Here is a 14,792-nt window from a genome sequence, read left to right as displayed (position 1 = left end):
GTTTAACTTTAGGCCTTTTAGAGATTATTTCTTCTTCAACTTGCTTAACTGTTTACAATAACAGTAATTTTGATGAGGGATGCCCAAACTTTTACATGGCACTGTACATACACTTCTTATACTTACACTTATATTTACATTGTACGTATACAAAATATTAAAAGTCACAAGATAAACCAAAGTTTTATACAGGGCAGACCAAGAAAAACAGGACCCTGTTTTCATTGTCATTTACACAAAATAATGGAAGAATTACATTGTTGCTCACTTCCCATAATCCTCTCCTGGATGTTCGCAAAACAATGGTTGTACAAACATGTCCCTCCATAGAAGGCAGCAGTATTCAAAATGATTTTGATTCTGGGACTTAAGAATACTAAAAAATATTGTAAAATCGCTTGATCTGCACATATATTTAATATAATTACAATTACGTTTTAAAAATTCCAGTTTCATCCAAATAATCAAAATTGAGAGTCCTCAGTGGTTAATACCTTTTTAACGGGCAACTGAAAAGATAATATACAACAACTTCTCAAGTCTCTTCATCAGGCACAGTGTAACACAATATCTGCCGTGTCTCATATGTATACACACCAGGACATAGAATACTGCATTAATAAGACAAGTGACGTGAAACAGATTGAAAGTTCTGTTTCACATTACTTATTACTGCACTATTCCATTGTCTTTGTCTATAAATATGTGACTCTTTAGATATTGTGTTACACTATGCCTTATGAAAAGTCTTGAGTAATCTCGAAAGCTGCTACTGATTGTCATCTTTTCAGTTAGCCATTGAATTAAAAGGTTTCAACCACCGAGGACTCTCAGTTTTGATTATTATCAATCTACTGGCTAACACAGTGCTAAGATACTATAGTTTTATCCAAGTAAATAAAAGTTCTAAAACTTTCTAATATACTTTGTGTTTCAATTCCTCACTAGATTCCAGATGTTTGTTTAATGTCAGTAAATGGTTGTCCTGTTCATTACGTTTACAGCCTACAAACTGGTCCACATAATCCTGCTCCCATCTGAGAGCAGATACAATTATATCCAATCTAGGCACCGCTCTGTGAGATAAACATCCTTGACTACAGACTGATACACTGCAGCATCCCAGCCGAGACATGCAGTGAATGATGACCTTCGCTCACAGAAATATATCTCGACTAGATTTTCTTGACCTTCTGTAGGTTACGAGACACTTGTAAATACATTAGGTGGTGTCAATAACAGCAAAGAAAGATTGTGACAAAAGTGAGGATTTGAAACAGAAAGTTTAAGAGGAAATTGTATAACATTTCATTTGAACAGTGAATAAAGGCTATTTTCATCTTCTCACTGTATTTTACAGTTCATTTCCTTCCTAAATGCAAAGTTAAGTAACTTTCTAAATAGTCTTCAGTAAAGATTTTTCACCATTTTGCTACGATAGAGTGTCTATGAGTCCGTTATCTAGCTCAGTGCTTTGCATAAATATTACAAATGTGTCAGAGCTGCCCCTGATGGTTTTCTCCTCCTCCGTTCCATTCTCTCAGTTGTAGAGATAGCAGGAGGAAGGAGGCATAGTAGACAGATCTGCAGTACAGAAAGGTGAAAGTATGTGAAGATTTATGGAGAGTAAACAGGCTATAGACAAGGAGGAAAACACATGGAGGGTAAATAAGTGCAATTCTGCAGTCATGCAGATACATAAAAGCAATTGAATAACCTGCTTACTTTTACGCACCTGACCCCGATATGGGCTTTGCTTCCCTCACTCCGGTCCGTTAAACTCTGTTGTGCTCCACATCGGGCTTTGCAGATGACCTGGCGTGATCCAATGTGATCATCTGCCTGGGCCTATATAATGCTCACCAAGACACACACCCGTATCTTGGCATTAAGACCTTTAGTGTGACTGTCCACAGTTAACTGTCTGCTTGCGGCTTCCAGTACGTTAGCTATCTGTCTGCCTGTGGCTTCAACTACCTGAGCTAGCTGTCTGTCTGTGGCTTACAGTACCTCTGCTATCCCTCTGTGGCTTCCAGCACCTCAGCTACCTGACTGCCTGCTGATTCTAGTACCGATACTATTCATCAGCAGCTTCAAGTATCTCTGCTATCTGTGTACTGCATGTGACTGTCTCATCTGCTGCACCGATGCCTGTGGCCCATGTGCCCAACCGTACCTTGGACTTGGAAGATTTATATCACAAGGTAAGCCTAGTAAATACACAGCAAGCTCACATACACCAAGCATTACTGGGAGAGACTATCCCAGAATAGACAAATCTGAAATTTGGATTTAGCTGCAAACTGTATATCAGGAGTTCTGAAAGTGATTGTAGGAATAAAGATTGCAGACTGAAACTTAGAGGAATTTTATTAACTAAAAATAACCACTAACTTATGTAAAAATCTATTTTCCACATCCATGGTGTTATAGTCTTTAACCCCTTCCTGACATTGGACATACTGGTACATCCAATGTTGGATCCCTGTGTATTATACTGGCTAATCGCATCATATTTGGCTGATGACATCATGGCTGTGTTACATAGCCAGAATCTGCCTCTAACAGCTGCAAGTGGAGTAGCATTCGCTGCAGTTAACACCTTAAATGCTGCGGTTTATATCCAAAGTGCTCAATAACTCCTGCCCAATGCAAACATAAGGTACTGATGGGTTTCCATAGCATCTGGAGGCCCATTGAAAGTGCTCTTGTGAAGTTTTCTATGTGCTGCAATACTTGGTATAGCAGTATATAGAACAAGCAATCAGATGATCACGGGTAAAAGTGCCTTAAGAGGACTAAGAAAAAAAAAAGGTTTTTAAAAATATTAAAAAATAAATAAATTTGAATCCCCTACTTTTTTTTCTCCATATATATCTGTTTAAAAGAGTCTGGTTTCGGCCAGATAACTAGTACTGTGGTTTTGCAGTTCCACGCTTCAAATCTCTGTATTATCCACTTTTTTGCATACCCCCAGAAGAAGGTACAGCGCCGAAACGCGTGTAGGGGTGACGATACCTGGGCTGACATCTTTGACAACTACACATGTGAGTAATACTATCTTGTGTGTACCTCTTTATGCTAAATGGAGATTGTCTTTTTTGTATTTAGCTATGCACTGTGCACTTTAGCGGCTCATTGGAGCTTTCCTGATAGTTTCTATACTACCAGTTGGGTTATGGTATATGTTTGACATATCCATATTTGCATATGTCCCATTTTAGCGATTTTTCATACCAGCTTTGCACCATGTGTTTTGTTCAGCCCTGGGTATCTTTTTATATAGCTTACTACTAATCTATTTGCATCATTATGTCTATTAAATATGTCATTTTTTAACTTTGTATTGACAATAAACTTTTCATTCTTATGTATTATTTATCATGTTCTTGTACGTCATTTGCTCTATATGAACTATTATTGGAGACGTTGAACAGATTTGGATTGTCTGATATGTGACCTGGGTGGTCAATAACTTTGATGACGAGACACAATTGCCACGAAGTGAGGAGGAGGACCGTGGTGTGGAAGTGGAAGAGGAAGAGGTGGTGGATGATCTAGTAACTGACCCAACATGGCAGGAGGACACGCAGAGCGAGGCCAGCAGCACACAGGGGGAGGGAGGCAGAGTACCCCAACAGGCAGGAAGAAGCAGTGTGGTGGCCGCAGACAGAAGGCGGGCAACCGTTCCCCGTAACACCAACATGAGGGACGTTGCCAGTACAACCGGTAGGTCTTCCAGAGTCTGGAATTTTTTTAAAGACTCTGCTGATAACCCCAAAAAGGCATTTTGTACCACCTGCCAGGCCAGCATCAGCAGGGGTGACAAAACTACCAGCCTGACCACCACCAGCATGATCAGGCACATGTCAGCAAAGCACCCGACTTTGTGGGGCGAACCCCAGGGTCCACGACCAGTGTCAGCGGGTGTCACCACTGCTTCTTCCACTGTTGTGCATGTAAAAGAACCCCCTGTTGTGCGTACAAGGCAATACCCTGTCCATACTGCATGCAAAGATGCCCCCTCCTCTCATTATTCACTTGTTATGGCAGTTTCTCAAGAAACAGCATCACCGTCCACATCCACGTCCCACCGCAGCGTTCTATTGTCTATATACCAGAGCTTTGAATGAAAGCGCAAATTCGAACCAACGCCCAACAGGCCACAGTCCTAAATTCGCACATTTCACGACTGCTTGCGTTGGAAATGCTGCCTTTTAGGCTGGTGGAGACGGAATCCTTCTGCAACCTTATGGCGATGGCCGTCCCTTGGTACTCGGACCCCAGCCGACACTATTTTGCCCGGTGTGCCATCCCCGCACTACACAAGCAAGTGTCAAAAAACATCTGCCGTGCCCACAACAATGCAGTTACTCGGAGAGTCCACCTGACAACGGACACGTGGACAAGTGCTTGTGGCCAGGGACGGTATATCTCCCTGACGGCACACTGGGTAAAAATAGTGGAAGCCAGGACCCAGTCGGACCTTGGGACGGAACACATCCTCCCCACACTCAAATTTGCGGGCCCTATGTCAGTCAGAGTTGCCCCCACAGTGTACAGCTCCTGCGCATCATCCTCCTCCTCCTCCTCATGTTCAGCCTCCATCTCAGATACCACCACATCAGTTACAAGCTGGAAGCACTGCAGTACTGCCTCAGCCAAGCGGCAACAGTCTCTGCTGAAACTCATAAGTGTTCGTTTTTTTTCTATTTTGTGGTCACGTGACCTGCTGCCTTTTATTCCAGCTCTGCCCTTCTGGCTTTGCTGGACTTCAGTGTTACTTTGACTCTTAATCTAGCCAGGAGCTTTCTACCTATCTCTATAGTTAGCTTGGTCCTTGGACCTCTAAGTATTTTTGTCTGTTTGTCTTTTTGCTCCGCTACAACTTCTGCTAGGAGGTGTCCAATTTTGTCCCAGTCCTTAGTACTTTTAGGGACCCCTCCCTTATATCTATAGGTCTGCTTTCAGACTAGCTGAGGACGAAGGTGCGTCTGTTCACAAGGAACAGGTTGCCCGCTGCATCGTAGGGAATCAGCTTAGTCCTATTGTAGGGACAGTTTTCCTATCTTTCCTTAGTTCTTGTAGCAGATCATAACAGTAAGTCCAGCCCATAATCAAAAATAATCCTAAGGAAAGAGATCTGGAGATCAGCATGGTGTCTGTTCAGGAATTGGCTCAACGCCTGCAGGGATTGTCTCTTGAGGTGGCCAAGCTCCAGCAACACGTGAGTAGCTGTTCTGGAGCGCATTTATGGAACCGAAGGTAGGACTGCCTGATTTTTTTTATGGTAAACAACAAGATTTTTTTTCCTTTAAAAATGCTTGTTTATTATATTTTCGTTTGAGACCCAGGTCCTCTGGGAATGAATCACAGCGCATTGCGTTTATCATGTCACTTTTGTGCAAGGAACCACAGGGATGGGCCTTTTCTCTCCAACCTAATGATCCGTGTTTTAGATCAGTGGAAGATTTTTTTTCTGCTATGGGGTTGTTGTATGACGATCCTGATCGAGTCTCATCTGCTGAGACTCAACTGAGACGTTTAAAGCAGGGGTCAGATGATGTTGAAAATTATTGTACACACTTCAGAAGGTGGTCTTCTGAAGTGGAATGGAATGATTCAGCGTTAAAATGTTTGTTTCTTGCTGGTTTAAGTGAAAGGGTTAAGGATGTGCTGATTGCTTTTCCTGCACCTGGAACCTTGCAAGAAGCCATGCAATTAGCTATACGGGTGGACAGGAGACTGCGTGCTAGGGTTAATGAGGAGAAAAATACTGCTATGGCAGCTCCTAGTCATCAGAGGGTCTGCTCGGACGACAGAGAACCGATGGAGATTGGGGCGATGCCACTCAGCTCTCAGGAGAAAGACTGCAGTTTTTCCAAGGGATTGTGTTTTTATTGTGGTAAATCTGACCATTTTGTTAAAAACTGTGAGCTTCTGTTAAACAAAGAAAAAAAAAAGGTCAGTTACGCCCGTATTGCTTGTTTAAACTCTAAGGGAGTATTTCTTTCAGGGAGCACCTCATTGCAGGAGGAGTTGATTGAATTTCAGGTATTTGTGGATTGTGGTTCTACACTGAATGTGATTGATAAGGGATTCTTGGAAATACTTAAATTGGAACCCAAACCTTTGTCATCTCCTATTTCTGTGGTTCCTGTTGATAACACTCCTTTGAAATGTGTTACTCACAAGGTTTTTGAATTTCCCCTCACTATTAATGGTATTCTCCAAGAGAATTTGGATTTAGTGGTATTAAATAATTTACCTTCTCCAGTAGTTTTAGGTTTGCCTTGGTTAAAACTGCACAATCCTTTCCTGGACTGGTCTACTAATGAGATTAAATCTTGGAGTCCTAAGTAGTGTTGAGCCACCCCCGTAGTGTTCGAGTTCGGTTCGGTTCGTCGAACACCCGTGTGTTCGCCGAACTGTTCGTCGAACTGTTCGTCGAACACCTTCGAACACCGTTAAAACCAATGGCAGGCAAACAAAAACACATAGAAACACATAGAAAACACCTTCAAAGGTGTCCAAAAGCTGACAAACTGCTCAGAACACATAACTAACACATGGAAAAGTGACAAGTACATATAGTCATGCGAAAATAAAAGAGGTGGAGGAGTAAAAGGAGGGGGAGACACAGATATAGGCATGTCATGCCCTTCTAAAATCCAAAAAGTGAGAAGCCGACACGGCCAGTCCGCTCCTGCCCGTGCCACCTCCGTGTCGCCGGGTTTGTGCCAGAGCCGCGGTGAACCCTGACGGCCAGCCAACCTCTCCCAATACTGGTGCCTGTCCGCTGGTGGGTCGAGCGAGCCCCCCTGTGGTGGAGGCAGCTCTAAGCTTTTTAATTTAAATTGTCTCTCTAATTTGAATGAATACACTTTAAATCCATTTACAAGGATCTATTGGAGGGCAAGTCTCATGCCAGCAGCCGCGGTAATTCCAGCTCCAGTAGCGTCCACTAAAGCTGCTGCAGTTAAAAAGCTTTTATAAAGATCGAGCTCGGCTGTCCACCGCAAGGCATCCTACTGCCAGTCCCAGCCCCTATGCCTTGAGGTGCCTCCTGATGCTCTTCACTAAGTATCCCATGGTCCCGAAGCATTTCCTTTGAAAAAATTAAGTGTCTAAACTACAGGTGGTGCAGCTTGCTTAACAGCCGGGATAATCCGCTCACTAGCAGACACTGCTACTAGGCACAAAGTATTTCCTGGGCTAGATGCAGTTAAAAATTTGTAATTAGATACTCTCGTTGGATGCTGAGAAAGCATTCCATAGAGTCTCCTGGCACGCCATATATGATTCTCTTAAAAAGCTTGGGTTAGGGGTCTAGGGGACCCTTTTATAGCCAAAATCACGGCCCTGTATCGCAATACGTCACCTAGGCTGAAGATAAATGGAACTGTAGCACCCTGAGGGCTCGGTTGCTACAGACGTATTGCACCTCACCCAGAGGTGTGATATCTCACTCTCAGGTAAGGATGGAGTGTGGATCAGGACCCGACACCTGCATGCATTACACCACATTGCCGTGGGGCAGGGCGACCAATATGCCCCTGAGATGGGCACGACAGTCCCTGTCCCTGGCTGGAGTGGGGGGAGGGAACACTGAGGAAGGGGAACCCTGTAGTGCAGGAGCAGGGAGGAAGCAGTTCCTGGGTGCATTGAGAAGGGAGTATAAAAGGTGGGCACCATCTTAGTTCAGTGCAGAGAAGTCTGAGCAGAAGTGGTAGGGAGCAGGGGCTCTGCATGAGCTCTGCTCCGGAGGCGGGCCTAGTAACAGAGGCCCAGGCCTGGAAGAGGGAGAAGGAAGGAAGAGGAGCGGAGAAGGCTCCAGGAACGAGGAATGAAGGGATCCCAGGGGTGTGGACGGGCGAGTCGCCACCGCACGCCCGGATCCACCTGCGTGGAGGGGTCAGGCCAAAGGGGGAGACCGGTCCCCGAACTAGTGGAGGCAGGAAACGACCCTCAGTTAGAAACCGGAGGCTCTGACATTTTATGTGGCGCAGCCCCTCGCTACACCCACTAGGAAGGCACCACATAGGGTCAGGGAAACTGGCGCCAAGTTTACCAAGAGGAGGCCCGAGGCAGCCGGACAGAAGTGTTGGTAAGAAAGGCCAGACAAAGGACACACAAAGGGGGTCCTGTGAAGTGCTCCAAAGTTATCTGGGAGTTGTCTGAGCCCCTCACCTGGTGAGCACAGTACGACGTGGGCAGCCGTTACCTGCAGACGTGGTCTGGATAATAAGAACTGTGAGTAAAGGCCCTGAACTGCATCACTGACTCCGTGTCGTTACTGCTGCTGCCCTGCACCATCACCCCCATCCTCCGCATACACTGCCCTGAGGCTATACTCCTCCCGTGGGGAGTTATGCTACGCTCTGCTGCACCCACAACACCAGCCTCAGTGGTCTGCCCTGTAGCGGCGGTTCACTCTGACCGCAATCCACGGGTGGCGTAGTCGGACATTTAAACATGAAAACCACATAAATAGTTCCGCCACTGGTTTGACCGCCCTGAGCCACGGAACTGGGTCGCCGCCACGAAGACTACAACCACAGCATCCACCAAAAAGGGTCCGGCTCCGGGTGTCCCAAGGCCCAGGGGGTGCGTCAGAACATTTTCATCACCTTTCACAATCACCAATGGGACAAGGCAGTGATGTCCTCTGTCCCCTCTCTTATACATCCTAGTGACGGAGCACCTGCTCTCATCAATTCGCCATAACCCCAATATTAGGTGGATTGAGGTGGGAGGCACCGAGTACAAGTGCTCTCTATTTGCTGATGATGTCCTAGTATATATCACTCAATCACATATATCCATCCATGCTGTTATGGCTGAAATAGATCACTTTGTTACATGGTAAAATTTTAAAATAAAAGCAGCGAAGTCTGAGGCCCTCGATGTCTCCCTCCCCAAATCCATATAGGATTCCATCCAGTCCAACTTTCCCTTTGCCTGGCCCTCACAGGGTATCAAATACTTAGGAATTCCTATTCATAGAGACCTCTCCCATCTATGTTATCTTAATTTTGGGCCCTTTATTGAACAACTCCATACAGACCACGGTTGGCAAGTTAGAACTGTAAGATTCACTACGTGAACCACTGGTGTTTTGTGGAAAAGCACATGTACACTGCGTTCCAAATTATTATACAAAAAGTGTTTAGGAGTGATAAGGGAAGAATTTGTTTGTTTGTCAGTTAAACTCATTGATGGTGATGTGTGTCAGGGCTCTTTATATCACTGTAAGCAATTGCAGACACCTGTGCTAATTAGTTTGGCAGGTGTGTCCAATGAAAGGCAAGACTAATTAAGAAGGCTCTCTCACATTATTAAGCAGCCTACATTTTCTGCCAAAATGGGAAAGAAAAAGGATGTGTCGGCTGCTGAGAAGCAACAAATTGTGGAGTGTTTAGGTCAAGGCATGACTACAATCAACATTGTGCGATGATCAGGATGAAGTGTCTTGGCAATCAAGAAGTATGTAGCTGATTCACAGTACACACGTGTGCGTGCTGATAAGGGCAAATTGAGGACTCTTTCCTACAGGCAATTACGTCAGGTTGAAAGAGCAGCGGCAAAAAAGCCTTGTCATAGCAGCAGACAAGTTTTTGAAGCTGCTTGTGCCTCCAACGTCCCCCGAACAACAAGATGCAGGGTCCTTCAGAGGTTTGCAGCTGTGCATGCGCCATCCTGTCGACCTCCTCTATCCACTTCACACAAGCAGAAACGGCTCCAGTGGGCCAAACATTACATGAAGACTGATTTCAAAACTGTTTTGTTTACGGATGAGTGCCGTGCAGCGCTCGATGGTCCAGATGGATGGAGTGGAGGATGGCTGGTTGATGGACACCCCACGCAAACACGGCTACAGCGCCAACAAGGAGGAGGTGGAGTAATGTTTTGGGCTGGAATCATGGGGAGAGAGATTGTCGGCCCCTTTAGGATCCCTGAAGGCGCTAAAGATGAACTCCATAATGTATGTGGATTTTCCCAAACAGCACTTCCTGCCATGGTTCAAGAAGAAGAACCGTGTATTTCACAGCAAGATCATTTTTCTGCATGATAATGCACCATCTCATGCTGCACATAAAACATCTGCATCTCTGGCTGATATGGGCATAAAAGGGGACAAACTTATGGTGTGACCCCCATGCTCCCCTGACCTCTACCCAATTCAGAACCTTTGGAGCATCATTAAAAGGAGTGTCTATGATGGCGGGAGGCAGTTCACATCTAAGCAACAGCTCTGGGAGGGTATTCTGTCCTCATGCAAAACAATTGAAGCAGAAACCATCCAAAACCTGACAAATTCAATGGACGAGAGAGTTCAGAAGCTCCTTTCGAACAAGGGGTCCTATGTGAAAATGTAACATCACCTAGAATAAAGTTTTGAGTTGAAAACTGTTTGATTTCAGTTTCTAACAACCTGCTAATGCTTATAATTTCAAAATTGACCATTTTTTTGGTCTTTATTAAAATGAAAAGGTTGATCGAAAAGTTTGGGGGATCTAAGAGTGTGGCAACCCAGTAGTCATGATTACTTTGAATTCTGACAATATGAGGGTCATGCTGCAGGTAGTGCAGCAAGAAGGCACTTATGTGCCTTGCGCATCTCGGAGCCCCAAAATTATTTTCCGGGCTAGATGCAGCTAAAAATTATTTTTAATTTTAAATCTGGTGAAGCTTTAGTATAGATGGCCTAATAGGATCAGTGCTGCACACTGCTACAAAGCCCAAATTATTTTCCAGTCAAGATACAGATAAACATGATTAGTAATTTGAAAGCTTAAAACGGTTGGTAGGGTGATTTTAACCAATCATCAAGCTTTTACTCTCCCCAGGATGACACAGGGTAGAAAAGTCGTTTCGGATCCATGATTTGTTCATCTTTATGAACGTGAGTCTGTCTACATTATCAGTGGAGAGCCGCGTGCGCTTATCTGTCAGCACACCACCAGCAGCGCTGAACACACGTTCAGACAGAACGCTGGCTGCGGGGCATGACAAGATCTCCAAGGCGTAAGTGGCTAGCTCCGGCCATTTATCCAGATTGGAAGCCCAAAAAGAGCAAGGGTCCAGTGACACAGTCGTGGCTTCAATGTTTACTTGGAGATACTCCTGTACCATCGTCTCTAGGCGTTGACTATGTGTCAGACTTCTTGTCTCCTGTGGCCTTGCAAAGGATGGGCTAAAAAAGTGGTGAAATGATTCCGCAAAATTGATGTTACCAGCAGATACTGTGGTTCTGTTACGGTTTGAGTGCTGAACACTTGACGGTCCCACGGTTGGCAAGTTGGAACTGTGAGATTCACTACGTGCACCACTGGTATTTTGTGGAAAAGCACATGTAAGATTCTGCAACAGTCTCTGCTGATACTCCTGCATGCGTGCATTCCTTTCTATGGCAGGAATAATTTCTGCAAATTTACTTTTGTACCGGGGATCTAACAGTGTGGCAACCCAGTAGTCAGGATTATTTCTAATTCTCACAATTCGAGGGTCATGTTGCAGGTAGTGCAGCAAGAAGGCACTCATGTGTGTTGCGCATCCAGGAGCACCAAGTCCCTGTTGTGTTGGTGGCGAGGTAACAATCATGCTTCCTTCCTCTGTCCTCTCCCCCCAACCTCGCACAACAGAAATGTGATCAAGGTCTCCCTCATCTGATGAGTCTTCCATCAGTTCGTCCTCCACTTCTTCCTGGGCTCCTGCACCTTCCTCACTAGTTTGGCTGCTACCATGCGCCCTGGTAAAACCATCTTCCCCACCCTCACATGCCTGCCGCCTTGGTGCTGCCGACCGTCTGGACCTTTCAGATGTTAGCCCTTCCGCATACAACTCCTCCTCCTCTACTTCCTCCACCTCCTCTTGTGCCACCACCTGACTCCGAATTCTGTTTAACATGTGCTCCAGCATGTAAATCACCGGAATAGTCATGCTGATAATGGCATCGTCAGCACTAAACATCTTCGTCGCCATTTCAAAACTCTGCAGAAGGGTGCATAGGTCCCTGATCTGAGACCACTCCTCCAGCGTGATTTGCCCCACCTCTGAATCTCGTTGGCCCAGGCTATACGTCAGAACGTATTGCACCAGGGCTTGTCGGTGCTGCCACAGTCGCTGCAACATGTGCAGAGTTGAATTCCACCGGGTAGGCACATCGCATTTTAGCCGGTGAAGTGGCAGGCCCAACGACTTCTGTAGAGATGTAAGTCGCTGAGCTGCGGGATGCGAACGGCGGAAGTGAGCACACAGCGACCGTGCCCTCTGCAGAAGGCCATCTAGTCTGGGATAGTGGGCTAAAAATTGCTGGACAACCAGGTTCAACACGTGAGCCATACAAGGCACGTGTGTGACATTGCCCCGGCGAAGGGCCGCACCCAGGTTTGCAGCATTGTCGCACACGGCCTTCCCTGGTTTCAGGTCCAGTGGAGACAACCATTCATGAAATTGGTTCTCCAGAGCTGACCACAACTCCTCAGCTGTGTGACTCACATTTCCCAGACATTTCAATGTAAAAACCGCCTGATGACGTTGAGCCCTACTGCCAGCATAGTAAGGAGGTGTGCAGGATCCCTTCTGCGCAGTTAGAAAGCTTGTGGCATGACCAGACAGGCTTTGGGTGCAGGTGGAAGACCGAGAGGAGGTTGAGGAGGCAGAAGCAGTGGAGGAACTTTGACATAAAGAGGATTGACGCACAACTCGTGGGGACGGCAAGACTTGGACAGCAGCCCCTTGTCCTGCTGTCACCATAGTTACCCAGTGCCCAGTCAGCGACATGTAACGCCCCTGTCCATGCCTACTCGTCCAAGTGTCTGTGGTGAAATGCACCCTGTCACACACAGAGTTTCTCAAAGAAGCGGTGATGTTGTGTGCGACATGCTGGTGGAGCGCAGGCACACCTTTCTTTGAGAAGTAGTGCCGACTGGGCATCTGGTACTGGGGCACTGCGACGGACATAAGGTCTCGAAAATCCTCTGTGTCCACCAGGCGGAAAGGCAGCATTTCTGTAGCCAAGAGCTTGCAGATGGTGAAATTCAACCTCTTAGCTTTCTCATGGCTAGGAGGAACTTGTCTTTTACTTGTCCACATCTGAGGGACCGAGGGCTGGCTATTGTGCTTAGACGGGGTTGATAAGGGTGTCCCCGGCAAACTGCCGGTCTGTGAGGAAGATGCAGGCGGACATGTTAGGTTGCCTTCATCCAAAGGTGGTGCTATCGATGTCGGACAGCGCTCAACACCAGCTGGTGTTACCACCTCCAAAGAAAATGATGACCTGCCAATCACGCTGGCTGTTGCGGGTAAAGAGGTGGCAGATCTGCGCCCCAAAACAGGTGTGACTGCAGTCCCCCCAGTCACAGAGGATAAAGAGGCCGCGGATGCACAAGATATGGTAGACGGTGATTGGCCCGGCCGGCTAGGCCGCATTGTAGCACACTGAGCTTCCCACTGCAACTTATGCTTCATGTCCATGTGCCGGTTCATGCATGAAGTACTCAAACTATGTATTTTTTGGCCTCTACTTAGCTTTTGCTGACAAATGTTACAGATAACACGAGTTGGGTCATCTTTATCGATCTGAAAAAATGCCCAGGCTATGCAAGGCTTAGCACCCATGCGACCTGAAGAGCCACCACGACTTGTGGTGAGAGGCAGAGTTGTGTTTGAGGATGCAGTTGTTGACGTGCTTCCAGTACTACGTCTCTGTCCAGGAAGGCGCAACCTGACCTCGTCGTCACTAGCATCTTCCTCCACCTCCTCTGCTGACCTCATCTCTTGGCTGACTGTGGGTTGACAGTAAGTGGGATCTCCGACCTCATCATCATCACCCTGTGCGTTATCACACCCGTCGTCCTCAGAGCCAACCTGTTCCTGCCCTGACAAAAAACTAAAGTTGTCGGTCCAATCAGGTATTTGAGTCTTATCATCGTCTTCCTCATTGTCTCCACCAACAGGAGTTACAGTTTGGGAATGAGGGTCTACATTATGGTCAGAACCTTCTGCGTCTGGTCCTGGATCCGACTCATAAAGATTCTGGGCATCAGTGCAGATCATTTCCTCGTCTGGATTCACAGAAGCGCTGGAGTCGACCTCTGATTCCCAGGCTATAGTATGAGTAAACAGCTCTGCAGACTCAACCATCTGTTCTACCTCATACTCAGACTGGCAGCTGGAGATTTGGGAGCTGTGAGGAAGCAAGTGCGATTTGGGTGACACCTTTGAGGACTGGAGTATTTGTGATGTTGAAGTTGATGTGGAGGAGAGCCCACTTAAAGGAGCACTTGATATCCGTTGAAGCACCTGCTGTTTTTGTGCCTCATCTGGAATTTGTAGCGATTGGCGTGGCCGTAAGAAAGGGATCTTATCACATTGTCCGCTAAAAGAAGTAGACATTTTAGTTTGGCTGGAAGATGGTCTTTCTTCTGCAGATGTTACTGTTGCTTTAACACCTACCCCACGGACACAACCTTTTTTCCCCTTCCCAACACGCCTATTCCCCTTTCCACCAGCAGCAGGCCTTTTTCCACTCATTTTGGTGGTTAACTAATTCACAACTCTGGAGTTGTTTGCACAAAAAAACAATGGATGGTAACCGAGCAGAGCTGAGTGGCCAAACTGTGGTATTAGGCCAAAACTATTGGCTGGGTTAGATGCAGAAAAAAATTATTTTGAATTTGCAACCTGATGGAGGTCAGTATAGATGGACTAATACAAATAGTCCCACACACTGCTAGAAGCCCAAATATTTTTTCAGAGGTACTGTAGATGCAGATAAAAATTATTTT

The sequence above is a fragment of the Phyllobates terribilis genome, unplaced genomic scaffold (genome assembly GCF_046119375.1).
Source record: "Phyllobates terribilis strain yellow unplaced genomic scaffold, ASM4611937v1 Scaffold_5__5_contigs__length_657084704, whole genome shotgun sequence".
NCBI lineage: Eukaryota > Metazoa > Chordata > Amphibia > Anura > Dendrobatidae > Phyllobates > Phyllobates terribilis.
The sequence above is the reverse complement of the archived record's forward strand: the minus strand, read 5'-3'. Positions refer to the sequence as shown.